A 12203-nucleotide genomic window follows, 5' to 3' on the forward strand; every position below is an offset into this window, starting at 1 on the left:
GGGGAGGAGGAGGGGAGGGGGGGGAGGAGGAGGAGGAGGGGGGGAGGTAGGGAGGAGGAGGAGGAGGGGAGGGGGGAGGGGGGAGGTAGGGAGGAGGAGGAGGAGGAGGTGGAGGAGGGGGGGGAAGAGGAGGAGGAGGAGGAGGAGGAGGGGGGAGGTAGGGAGGAGGAGGAGGAGGAGGACGAAGAGGGAGGAGGGGAGGAGGACAGAAAAGTCTCACATTTAGTTCATCTGGGATATTTCTGGAAGCTCACATGACTGACACTCTAGTCTACACAACCTTTTGGTGTGCTGTTTGGTGGGTCATGGATACAGGAAAATATCACCAGGCCTATTCTCAGGAATCATTTGCATTGTGCTGACTTTGTACCTAATTCTGTAACATCAGATCACAGAAATTACATCAGAAGTTATCATATATAATTTATATTTTAAAAAAATTTGCAACCTGAATAGATTTCAGTTTTCTTGCATTTCTGAATAAGTGTAGTATCCGTAGGGACCTCTGTGTGTATAGAGACATGGATGGACTAACAACTTGTCACCCTGTGATCTTGATACAGTAAAGCTAGAGTCTGGAATAAAAAAAATAAAAAATAAAGAACGTCAGCCCCGACAGCCGCCGTGTCCAAAAATGGATCAGCCTCTGATTAAAAGGCAAGTATGGAAACCGAAGAGACAGAATCTTTAGATCATTTGTTTCGGTACTGTCCACGTTGTAGCTTGTTTTTGGTCGCAGGTTCAGGAATGGCTGAAGAATCGCAACATTTACCTGGAGCTAACTCTGCCAATAGCACTGCTGGGTGATTTTGATAAGTCATAGTCAATCGATCAATAATCTAATAGTACTCTTAGCAGAGTTAGCTTCTGTTATATGTTTTATTCATTGAGACAGGCCCAGCCAATCAGAATGAGTTTTTCCCACAGACAGAAATACTCCTCAGATAATAATAATATGCCATTAGCAGACGCTTTTATCCAAAGCGACATACAGTCATGCGTGCATACATTTTTGTGTATGGGTGGTCCCGGGGTTCGAACCCACTACCCTGGCGTTACAAGCACCGTGCTCTACCAGCTGAGCTACAGAGGACCACAGACGAACTTCAATGAGTACAGTCAGATCAGGGAGGGAAATATCAATGATGTAGCTGGGGGTGTTAGATAGCGCGTCTGCCTCTATGATGTCATAGCCTTCTGTATAAACTGAAGGGCTATCAACTTTTCAATACCTTGGAACACGCCAATACAAATGGATTGAGTGGTTTGTCCTGACGCAGTATGAAAAATGTATGCACTCACTAACTGTAAGTCCATCTGGATAAGAGCGTCTGCTAAATGACTAACATGTAAATGTAATGTATAGTTTGGTCATAGTGACTGAGCTCTATTTGGAAAGGATTTCAAACAAAGTGGATTAAAGTCAATCTGGAATTAGAATAAAATCTGGGAAACATTGCGCAACCACTTACAATCCGTATAAAGTATTTGTTTTTCCAACCGTTGGTTTTAATGCGTTTGTTCAGTTTTCTAATGCAAACTCCTGTTGGTCAGGTAATCAGCCATTCCAAATATAACCCTGCAGGTCTACCATGTGCTTTATGAATGCTACTCTCCCCACACAACCCTGCAGATCTACCATGTGCTTTATGAATGCTACTCTCCCCACACAACCCTGCAGGTCTACCATGTGCTTTATGAATGCTACTCTCCCCACACAACCCTGCAGGTCTACCATGTGCTTTATGAATGCTACTCTCCCCACACAACCCTGCAGGTCTACCATGTGCTTTATGAATGCTACTCTCCCCACACAACCCTGCAGGTCTACCATGTGCTTTATGAATGCTACTCTCCCCACACAACCCTGCAGGTCTACCATGTGCTTTATGAATGCTACTCTCCCCACACAACCCTGCAGGTCTACCATGTGCTTTATGAATGCTACTCTCCCCACACAACCCTGCAGGTCTACCATGTGCTTTATGAATGCTACTCTCCCCACACAACCCTGCAGGTCTACCATGTGCTTTATGAATGCTACTCTCCCCACACAACCCTGCAGGTCTACCATGTGCTTTATGAATGCTACTCTCCCCACACAACCCTGCAGGTCTACCATGTGCTTTATGAATGCTACTCTCCCCACACAACCCTGCAGGTCTACCATGTGCTTTATGAATGCTACTCTCCCCACACAACCCTGCAGGTCTACCATGTGCTTTATGAATGCTACTCTCCCCACACAACCCTGCAGGTCTACCATGTGCTTTATGAATGCTACTCTCCCCACACAACCCTGCAGGTCTACCATGTGCTTTATGAATGCTACTCTCCCCACACAACCCTGCAGGTCTACCATGTGCTTTATGAATGCTACTCTCCCCACACAACCCTGCAGGTCTACCATGTGCTTTATGAATGCTACTCTCCTGACACAGCGAAAGAGCGCTGCATTAGGTCCCGTGTAGCTCAGTTGGTAGAGCGTGGCGCTTGCAACGCCAAGGTTGTGGGTTCGTTTCCCACGGGGGGGGCAGTATGAAAAAAAAAAATTTATGCACTCGCTAACTGTAAGTCGCTCTGGATAAGAGTGTCTGCTAAATGACTAAAATGTTTTTTAAAAATAGCGTTACCGGTTAGCAAACCTGTACTAACTCCTACTCTGGCTCGATCTAAAGCAACCACATCCCAGATGAAATAAAGAGCGGACATTAGCATTAGCTACTTGTATCTCTCTCTGCAACTGACTGAAACCCTGCCGGAAATCTCCTCTTGGCTGTCCTTTCATTCCAATGAGATGTTCCATCTGTAAGTCTACATCTGTTTCTACTTTCTCTCTGCCAGAAAGACAATCAGTCACTGTTAGTCCTTCCCTTAATGCCTGTGTTTACAGAGACCAGTCTAAAAAGACATTCATCAAGACCTTTAATATGGTCGCTTTATTCTCTATGTAAATAAGTATTTAAGGACATTGCTTAAGTTCGCTGGAGAATTAGAGTCAGTCGTGGAGGTTCGGATGCTCTCCATCTGTGATGCGGTGGTTGTGATGGCAACTGCTGTAGCCTGTTTTGAATAAGAAAAAATGCCTTAACGTCTGTATTTAACAACCCAGAACGAACGCCATGAGGATCCATCCATCCATTGTCCTTCCATCCATCCAGGCAGGCTGAGAGGGCACTACAGCCATGTTAATCCTATTGGAATGACTACTTACGTAGATGGAAGAACAGTTTAGTTTCAGGGCGAGGCTGATGCAGCTGTGCATCCCCCAACACTCCTAAATGAACAGAGAATGACATAAATAACGCCAGGCCAGTAGCACGCAGACACACAAAGCATCTGAGAAAGTACTTCAGTGTCCAGCTTCGGCTATAGACTTCAGATGTAAAGGATGTGAGAATGTGAGGGGAACTCCAATGAGAGGTGTTCTGTTCTCTACAGTATCTCTGAGGTACAGGATAGGTGTTCTGTTCTCTACAGCATCTCTGAGGTACAGGATAGGTGTTATGTTCTCTACGGTATCTCTGAGGTACAGGATAGGTGTTCTGTTCTCTACAGCATCTCTGAGGTACAGGATAGGTGTTCTGTTCTCTACAGCATCTCTGAGGTACAGGATAGGTGTTCTGTTCTCTACAGCATCTCTGAGGTACAGGATAGGTGTTCTGTTCTCTACAGCATCTCTGAGGTACAGGATAGGTGTTCTGTTCTCTACAGCATCTCTGAGGTACAGGATAGGTGTTCTGTTCTCTACAGCATCTCTGAGGTACAGGATAGGTGTTCTGTTCTCTACAGCATCTCTGAGGTACAGGATAGGTGTTCTGTTCTCTACAGCATCTCTGAGGTACAGGATAGGTGTTCTGTTCTCTACAGCATCTCTGAGGCACGAAGGAGTCTAAGACACTAACCTACTGGTAATGAGTGAATGGCTGGATTTAGAGGAGCAAAACTTATTTTTGACATTGGGAGATACTGTAGATGTACAGTATATCATAGTTTGTTAAACGTTTTCCATGTTATCCAGAGGGTTCAAGTGTTCATGAATCAAAGTCAATTCAACACAGCACTTTTAGCATGTTCATTTCCTTACGTTTTGAACAATGATTTAAAACATATCGCTTAAAAGGCTCAAAGTAGTCTTAAATCACTGTGGTCTGAGGCAATTAACTGCTTCGAGGGGCTTGGCTTTTCATGTCGGATGTACAGCATAAACACTATTCCAGATGTTGTTCGGTGACAAGATAATCTCAGCAGTACTATTGGGAGCAGCCAGGCAGTATTGTCCTGCTGCGAAACACGATAACACTATAAAACCAGGATAACACTATAAAACCAGGATAACACTATAAAACCAGGATAACACTATAAAACCAGGATAACACTATAAAACCAGGATAACACTATAAAACCACGATAACACTATAAAACCAGGATAACACTATAAAACCAGGATAACACTATAAAACCACAATAACACTATAAAACCAGGATAACACTATAAAACCACGATAACACTATAAAACCAGGATAACACTATAAAACCACGATAACACTATAAAACCAGGATAACACTATAAAACCACGATAACACTATAAAACCAGGATAACACTATAAAACCAGGATAACACTATAAAACCAGGATAACACTATAAAACCAGGATAACACTATAAAACCAGGATAACACTATAAAACCACAAGAACACTATAAAACCAGGATAACACTATAAAACCAGGATAACACTATAAAACCACGATAACACTATAAAACCAGGATAACACTATAAAACCAGGATAACACTATAAAACCAGGATAACACTATAAAACCACAATAACACTATAAAACCAGGATAACACTATAAAACCAGGATACCACTATAAAACCAGGATAACACTATAAAACCAGGATAACACTATAAAACCACGATAACACTATGAAACCACGATAACACTATATAACCAGGATAACACTATAAAACCAGGATAACACTATAAAACCAGGATAACACTATAAAACCAGGATAACACTATAAAACCACGATAACACTATAAAACCACGATAACACTATAAAACCACGATAACACTATGAAACCAGGATAACACTATAAAACCACGATAACACTATAAAACCAGGATAACACTATAAAACCACAATAACACTATAAAACCAGGATAACACTATAAAACCAGGATAACACTATAAACCAGGATAACACTATAAAACCAGGATAACACTATATAACCAGGATAACACTATAAAACCACAATAACACTATAAAACCAGGATAACACTATAAAACCAGGATAACACTATAAACCAGGATAACACTATAAAACCAGGATAACACTATAAAACCACGATAACACTATAAAACCAGGATAACACTATAAAACCACAATAACACTATATAACCAGGATAACACCCTCCAAGCCCTCTCACCCTGCAAACAACAAGGTCGTTTTCAGGGCTGGAAGTGGGGCTGAGGACTGACTGATGGGGAGTGCTTTGCTTGACATGTGCAGGGAGCCCCAGTCAGGCTGCGTCCCAAATGGCACCCTATTCCTTATAAAGTGCACTACTTTAGGGCTCTGTTCATAGGACTCTGGTCAAAAGTAGTGCACTATATGGAGAATAGGGTGCCATTTGAGACGCAGCCTCCAGAATCGCAGGAAGTCCCCTTGTTTGTAAAGCATCTGGAGCCGAGCGGAATCGCAGTGTCCCTGGGCACCAGTAAATCACCAGAGCACAGCCATGTAAGAAGGGCCTGCGTTGCATCCTCAATCGAAACGGTACCAAATGGATGAATGGGAAGTTACTTTCAGACTTGAAAAGTACCGAGACATGTTTCAGATATGGTTGAAGCCTTGCATTGTCATCTTATAGCTGCTGTCACCAATGCCTGGAAAAAACACTCCTTTCCAGAGAAGATTTCCTTTTCCTTTTCGTCAGGATGGTCTGAATACTGTAGCCTGTCTGCCTGAAAACTACTTTATCATCCAATATTGGACACTAAGGCCTTTTTGAACAAGATCTTGTTTAGGGAAGAGGAAATCCCATTGCTTTTATTTATTTATTCATTGTTTGTTTTAAGGGAACTCAAGCTTAAATATGTCCTTCCTGCATTGGCGTTTCTCTTTTCTACCAGCCATTCCGGCAGTTTCCACAGCCATTTTGAGTAGAAATATATTTATTTCTTAGTCCCTTGTGATATGCCTGAGTTAAATAATGCATGACGCTCTTGGGAAAAGAAATCTCAAAGATTAAGTTCATTAATTGAAGTCCACTCCTCCATCTTCTACATACAATCGCTGGTGAAAGTCTACACACCCCCTGCATGTTCTTCACATTTTTCCGCCTTAACCTTGTACTGCAGTGGGCTAAATCAGGGTCACACAGAGTATTTGTTGGTAGTCTTAAACAAATCTACTTTGAAACAAAAGTATACACCTCACACACATGGTTATGGGCTTCAAAAAAAGAAGACACCTGTACCATGTCAGATATAGAGTTGAAATGTATTACATTTTGAGTTTGCATCCCAATATTACACTTTATATACATCACAGAAGACTGAAATATCACAAAACCATTTGACATAGAAACACCGGATGTTCATTTTTTAAAAATTTAAATAATATTTATTAATGATGAAATGATGAATAATATTAATAACATTCCACCCATGAGGCCAGTAGGTCATTTGACTGCAGGAAAGGGCTACAATTATATCTGAAAAGGGATTCAATTGTGTGCTGTTGTTGTTTTTTACAGAACCTGCTCCACATTTTCAAAGTAAAATAAAAATTCTTGAACATTTTCCAAATAATAGTTTTATTTTTCAGCCGGACAATTACACACATTTTAATGCCAAAGACACACCACAATGGCTTTCCAAGCGGTGTTAAGTGTTCCTGAGGGGTCCAGTCTCAGTCCTGACTTAAATCTTCTTGAAAATGAGAGACAAGGTTTGAATATTGCTGTCCATCAATGATTCCCCTACACGTTGCCCTAAGAGTTGTGCAAATCTTATTCAAAACGATTTACAGCTGTAAAAGTGTTTCCACCCTAACCCTAACCCTAACCCTAACCATAACCCTAACCCTAACCCTAACCCTAACCCTAACCCTAACCCTAACCCTAAATCTGGGGTGTGAAGACATACGCAATCAAGGTATCTTTGTTTTCTATTTGTAAATAACCCCTGATAACCCCACCCAACACACAGTTTATAGTGAACCCTGATAACCTCACCCAACACACAGTTTATAGTGAACCCTGATAACCTCACCCAACACACAGTTTATAGTGAACCCTGATAACCCCACCCAACACACAGTTTATAGTGAACCCTGATAACCCCACCCAACACACAGTTTATAGTGAACCCTGATAACCCCACCCAACACACAGTTTATAGTGAACCCTGATATCCCCACCCAACACACAGTTTATAGTGAACCCTGATAACCTCACCCAACACACAGTTTATAGTGAACCCTGATAACCTCACCCAACACACAGTTTATAGTGAACCCTGATAACCTCACCCAACACACAGTTTATAGTGAACCCTGATAACCTCACCCAACACACAGTTTATAGTGAACCCTGATAACCCCACCCAACACACAGTTTATAGTGAACCCTGCCAACCCCACCCAACACACAGTTTATGACGAACCCTGAAAACCTCACCCACAGTTTATAGCGAACACTGACAACCCCACCCAACACGAGAATTACAGTGTATAGGAAAACTGTTCCAAATTGAGTACAGACAGAGAAAGACACTAGGCAACGTCTGCTGTGTTTACGGTGTTTTAAATGCGCTCTCCTTGGTGTTGTCCACAACATTCAAAACAACATTTCCCCCAATTGGCTACACACAGAGATGATAGAACAATACTTAAAGGTTCGAAGCAAGGTCAATAATAAAGGTCAATAATTGGTTAATCTCTGGTGTGGTATCCTGTAATATATATATTACTACTATCTATAATTCATTGGACAATCATGTAGACACGAGGACATCATTGTGAATACATTCAATGAATCATCTTTGACATACTCTTGTTCCATGGCCATGTTCATCCAGACCTAATGTTGGCAGCAGCACATGAATGAAACAGCTCACAAGATGGTGTGCATTGACTTCCTGACCTCCACCCATTCATCAACAGTCAAACACGGAATTAATTACAACGTTCATTCATTTGATTTCTGGCACAATGATCTCCAATGGCCAGTATTGGCTGTGGTAAGTAAATACAGGTGGTGGCGAGACCGTCCAGACGAGACCTGCAGGGTTCAAGTACTATTTGAAATCTTTCAAATACTTGTAACGTTTGCTTTAGTCTGCCTGGAGTGCCAGATGGGTGGGCTTTGCAGTTTTGTGACTATTCCTTTAGTTCCATTGTGCCAGGCCAGCTCAATCAAGCCCAGATAAAGTATGTGAAATGATATCAACTAGTCTTTGAACCCAGGTCTGGGTCCGATCAGCCTCTGATGCTGGGTATTTTCCTCAGGGTTATGACATAATGTTTTCTTTATAAATGTGATATTCTTTTCAATCAACAGAGCAGCTGATTGCTGGCAAACCCCAATGATCCGGGCTGGGGCAATCGGATATATTTTGAAAACTATCCCAAGTGGTTTACCAAATGGGAAAAGGGAAACTATCCCAAGTGGTTTACCCAATGGGAAAAGGGAAACTGCTATCTCACTACCAATATACTGTACATTTTATAAATCCTGTTTTTCAGGGTCGATCCATCATGTCAGTGTCTTGACTGTCATTTGTCATCCTGTAGGGAGCAGCCCTGTCTGCTAGTACTGATATATAACCACACTAATTGACCTGCCACTGTGGAGTCACTAATTGACCTGCCATTGTGGAGTATAAGCAAAGTGTCTTGATTCCTTCCAGCCACCACTGCCCTGGGGGCAGCCATGGTAAATCCCATTGACTTCTCCCTCACAGTGTTCCGGGTGGTCGGGCTGATCTGGCCTGGTGCTCCAGAATCAAAGCGTCCTCCATAGTGTTCCTTCCTACCCTTCTTCAGAGCATCTCCACTTCACCGCTGATTACATCATTACATCTATTCCCCAGCACTTAATGACATAATTAGATGTAGTCATCAGAACGTAATGATTTGATAACTCACTTGTGTTGCAGCCAGCCAGTGCGTCAGTATGATGGGGGACGTTGGTAAACTCCATCTGCTGCTCTACCAGAGGTTTGTGGTTGACCACCCAGGGTTCCCCCACAGAAACACCATGTCTGCGTCCCAAATAGCACCCTATTCCCTACTATGGGCCAAAGGCCCTGGTCAAAAGAAGTGCCCTATTCAGGGAATTGGGTGCCATTTGGGATGCAACACCATCAAAGTGGGGAAACCGTGGGGCGATTCTGTGTACAGTTTATTCCTATTAAAACACAATGGGTCCTTCTATGCTTGTAAACCTGATTCAGGGCAGACAAGCAGGCAGGATGGAGTCAGTCATATGGGATCCAGTCAAGATGGCTGAGTCAGTCATATGGGATCCAGTCAGGATGGCTGAGTCAGTCATATGGGATCCAGTCAGGATGGCTGAGTCAGTCATATGGGATCCAGTCAGGATGGCTGAGTCAGTCATATGGGATCCAGTCAGGATGGCTGAGTCAGTCATATGGGATCCAGTCAGGATGGTTGAGTCAGTCATATGGGATCCAGTCAGGATGGCTGAGTCAGTCATATGGGATCCAGTCAGGATGGCTGAGTCAGTCATATGGGATCCAGTCAGGATGGCTGAGTCAGTCATATGGGATCCAGTCAGGATGGTTGAGTCAGTCATATGGGATCCAGTCAGGATGGCTGAGTCAGTCATATGGGATCCAGTCAGGATGGCTGAGTCAGTCATATGGGATCCAGTCTGGATGGCTGAGTCAGTCATATGGGATCCAGTCAGGATGGCTGAGTCAGTCATATGGGATCCAGTCAGGATGGCTGAGTCAGTCATATGGGATCCAGTCAGGATGGTTGAGTCAGTCATATGGGATCCAGTCAGGATGGTTGAGTCAGTCATATGGGATCCAGTCAGGATGGTTGAGAAAGTCATATGGGATCCCGTCAGGATGGCTAAGTCAGTCATATGGGATCCAGTCAGGATGGCTGAGTCAGTCATATGGGATCCAGTCAGGATTTTTGAGTCAGTCATATGGGATCCAGGCAGGATGGAGTCAGTCATATGGGATCCAGTCAGGATGGCTGAGTCAGTCATATGGGATCCAGTCAGGATGGTTGAGTCAGTCATATGGGATCCAGTCAGGATGGTTGAGTCAGTTATATGGGATCCAGTCAGAATGGTTGAGTCAGTCATATGGGATCCAGTCAGGATGGCTGAGTCAGTCATATGGGATCCAGTCAGGATGGCTGAGTCAGTCATATGGGATCCAGTCAGGATGGTTGAGTCAGTCATATGGGATCCAGGCAGGATGGAGTCAGTCATATGGGACCCAGTCAGGATGGTTGAGTCAGTCATATGGGATCCAGGCAGGATGGAGTCAGTCATATGGGATCCAGTCAGGATGGCTGAGTCAGTCATATGGGATCCAGTCAGGATGGTTGAGTCAGTCATATGGGATCCAGTCAGGATGGTTGAGTCAGTCATATGGGATCCAGTCAGGATGGTTGAGTCAGTCATATGGGATTGAGTCAGAATGGCTGAGTCAGTCATATGGGATCCAGTCAGGATGGCTGAGTCAGTCATATGGGATCCAGTCAGGATGGTTGAGTCAGTCATATGGGATCCAGGCAGGATGGTTGAGTCAGTCATATGGGATCCAGTCAGGATGGCTGAGTCAGTCATATGGGATCCAGTCAGGATGGCTGAGTCAGTCAAATGGGATCCAGTCAGGATGGTTGAGTCAGTCATATGGGATCCAGTCAGGATGGCTGAGTCAGTCATATGGGATCCAGGCAGGATGGAGTCAGTCATATGGGATCCAGTTAGGATGGTTGAGTCAGTCATATGGGATCCAATCAGGATGGCTGAGTCAATCATATGGGATCCAGTCAGGAGAACGACAGCAGGATGTTTTAGCAAGGAGGGGAACGACAGCAGGATGTTTTAGCAGGGAGGGGAACGACAGCAGGCTGTTTTAGCAGGGAGGGGAACGACAGCAGGATGTTTTAGCAGGGAGGGGAACGACAGCAGGATGTTTTAGCAGAGAGTGGAACGACAGCAGGATGTTTTAGCAGGGAGGGGAACGACAGCAGGATGTTTTAGCAGTGAGGGGAATGACAGCACGATGTTTTAGCAGGGAGGGGAACAACAGCAGGATGTTTTAGCAGTGAGGGGAACGACAGCAGGATGTTTTAGCAGTGAGGGGAACAACAGCAGGATGTTTTAGCAGGGAAGGGAACGACAGCAGGATGTTTTAGCAGGGAGGGGAATGACAGCACGATGTTTTAGCAGGGAGGGGAACGACAGCAGGATGTTTTAGCAGGGAGGGTAACAACAGCAGGATGTTTTAGCAGGGAGGGGAACGACAGCAGGATGTTTTAGCAGAGAGGGGAACGACAGCAGGCTTTGCGTTTCCTTAGTTCTAGATTCCAGTTCCATCTGTGATTTTATTAACGGCAGCGGGGTAAATATGAGAATAGACATTGAATGGTAGGTGACATTGAATGGTAGATATCATTAAATGGTAGATGACATTGAATGGTAGGTGACATTGACATTAAATGGTAGATGGTACAGCAGCTGACAGTTGCAGGAAGCCTAACGATTATGAGCGTTGGGCCAGTAACCAAAAGGTCGCTGGTTTGAATCTCTGAGCCGACTAGGTGAAAAATCTGTCATTGTGCACTTAACCCTAATTGCTCCTGTAAGTTGCTCTGGACAAGAGCGTCTGCTGATATCAGATTCAGAAAACTTTATTGTCCTCAGAGAGGCAATTCATCTTGCAGCAGTCATAAAACATCACATCTAAAAATAAAAAATAAATAGCAAAGGATATTTACAAGCAAATAGGCAGGCAAGTGCAGCTTCATAGTGATCATTGCAATTAGTCCAACATTTTGTTAAGTTGCAGAATTGCATTCAGAATAAAATAGTATTTGGCCCTATTTTTTTTTAAACCTTAGGTAGTCTGTACCTGCGGTCAGAGGGAAGGAGATGGAATTCAGGGTGGAGTGGATGGAAAGAGTCAACCGCTATTT

Source organism: Coregonus lavaretus, assembly GCF_964263955.1.
Source record: "Coregonus lavaretus genome assembly, contig: HAP1_SCAFFOLD_3229, whole genome shotgun sequence".
Classification (NCBI taxonomy): Eukaryota; Metazoa; Chordata; class Actinopteri; order Salmoniformes; family Salmonidae; genus Coregonus; species Coregonus lavaretus.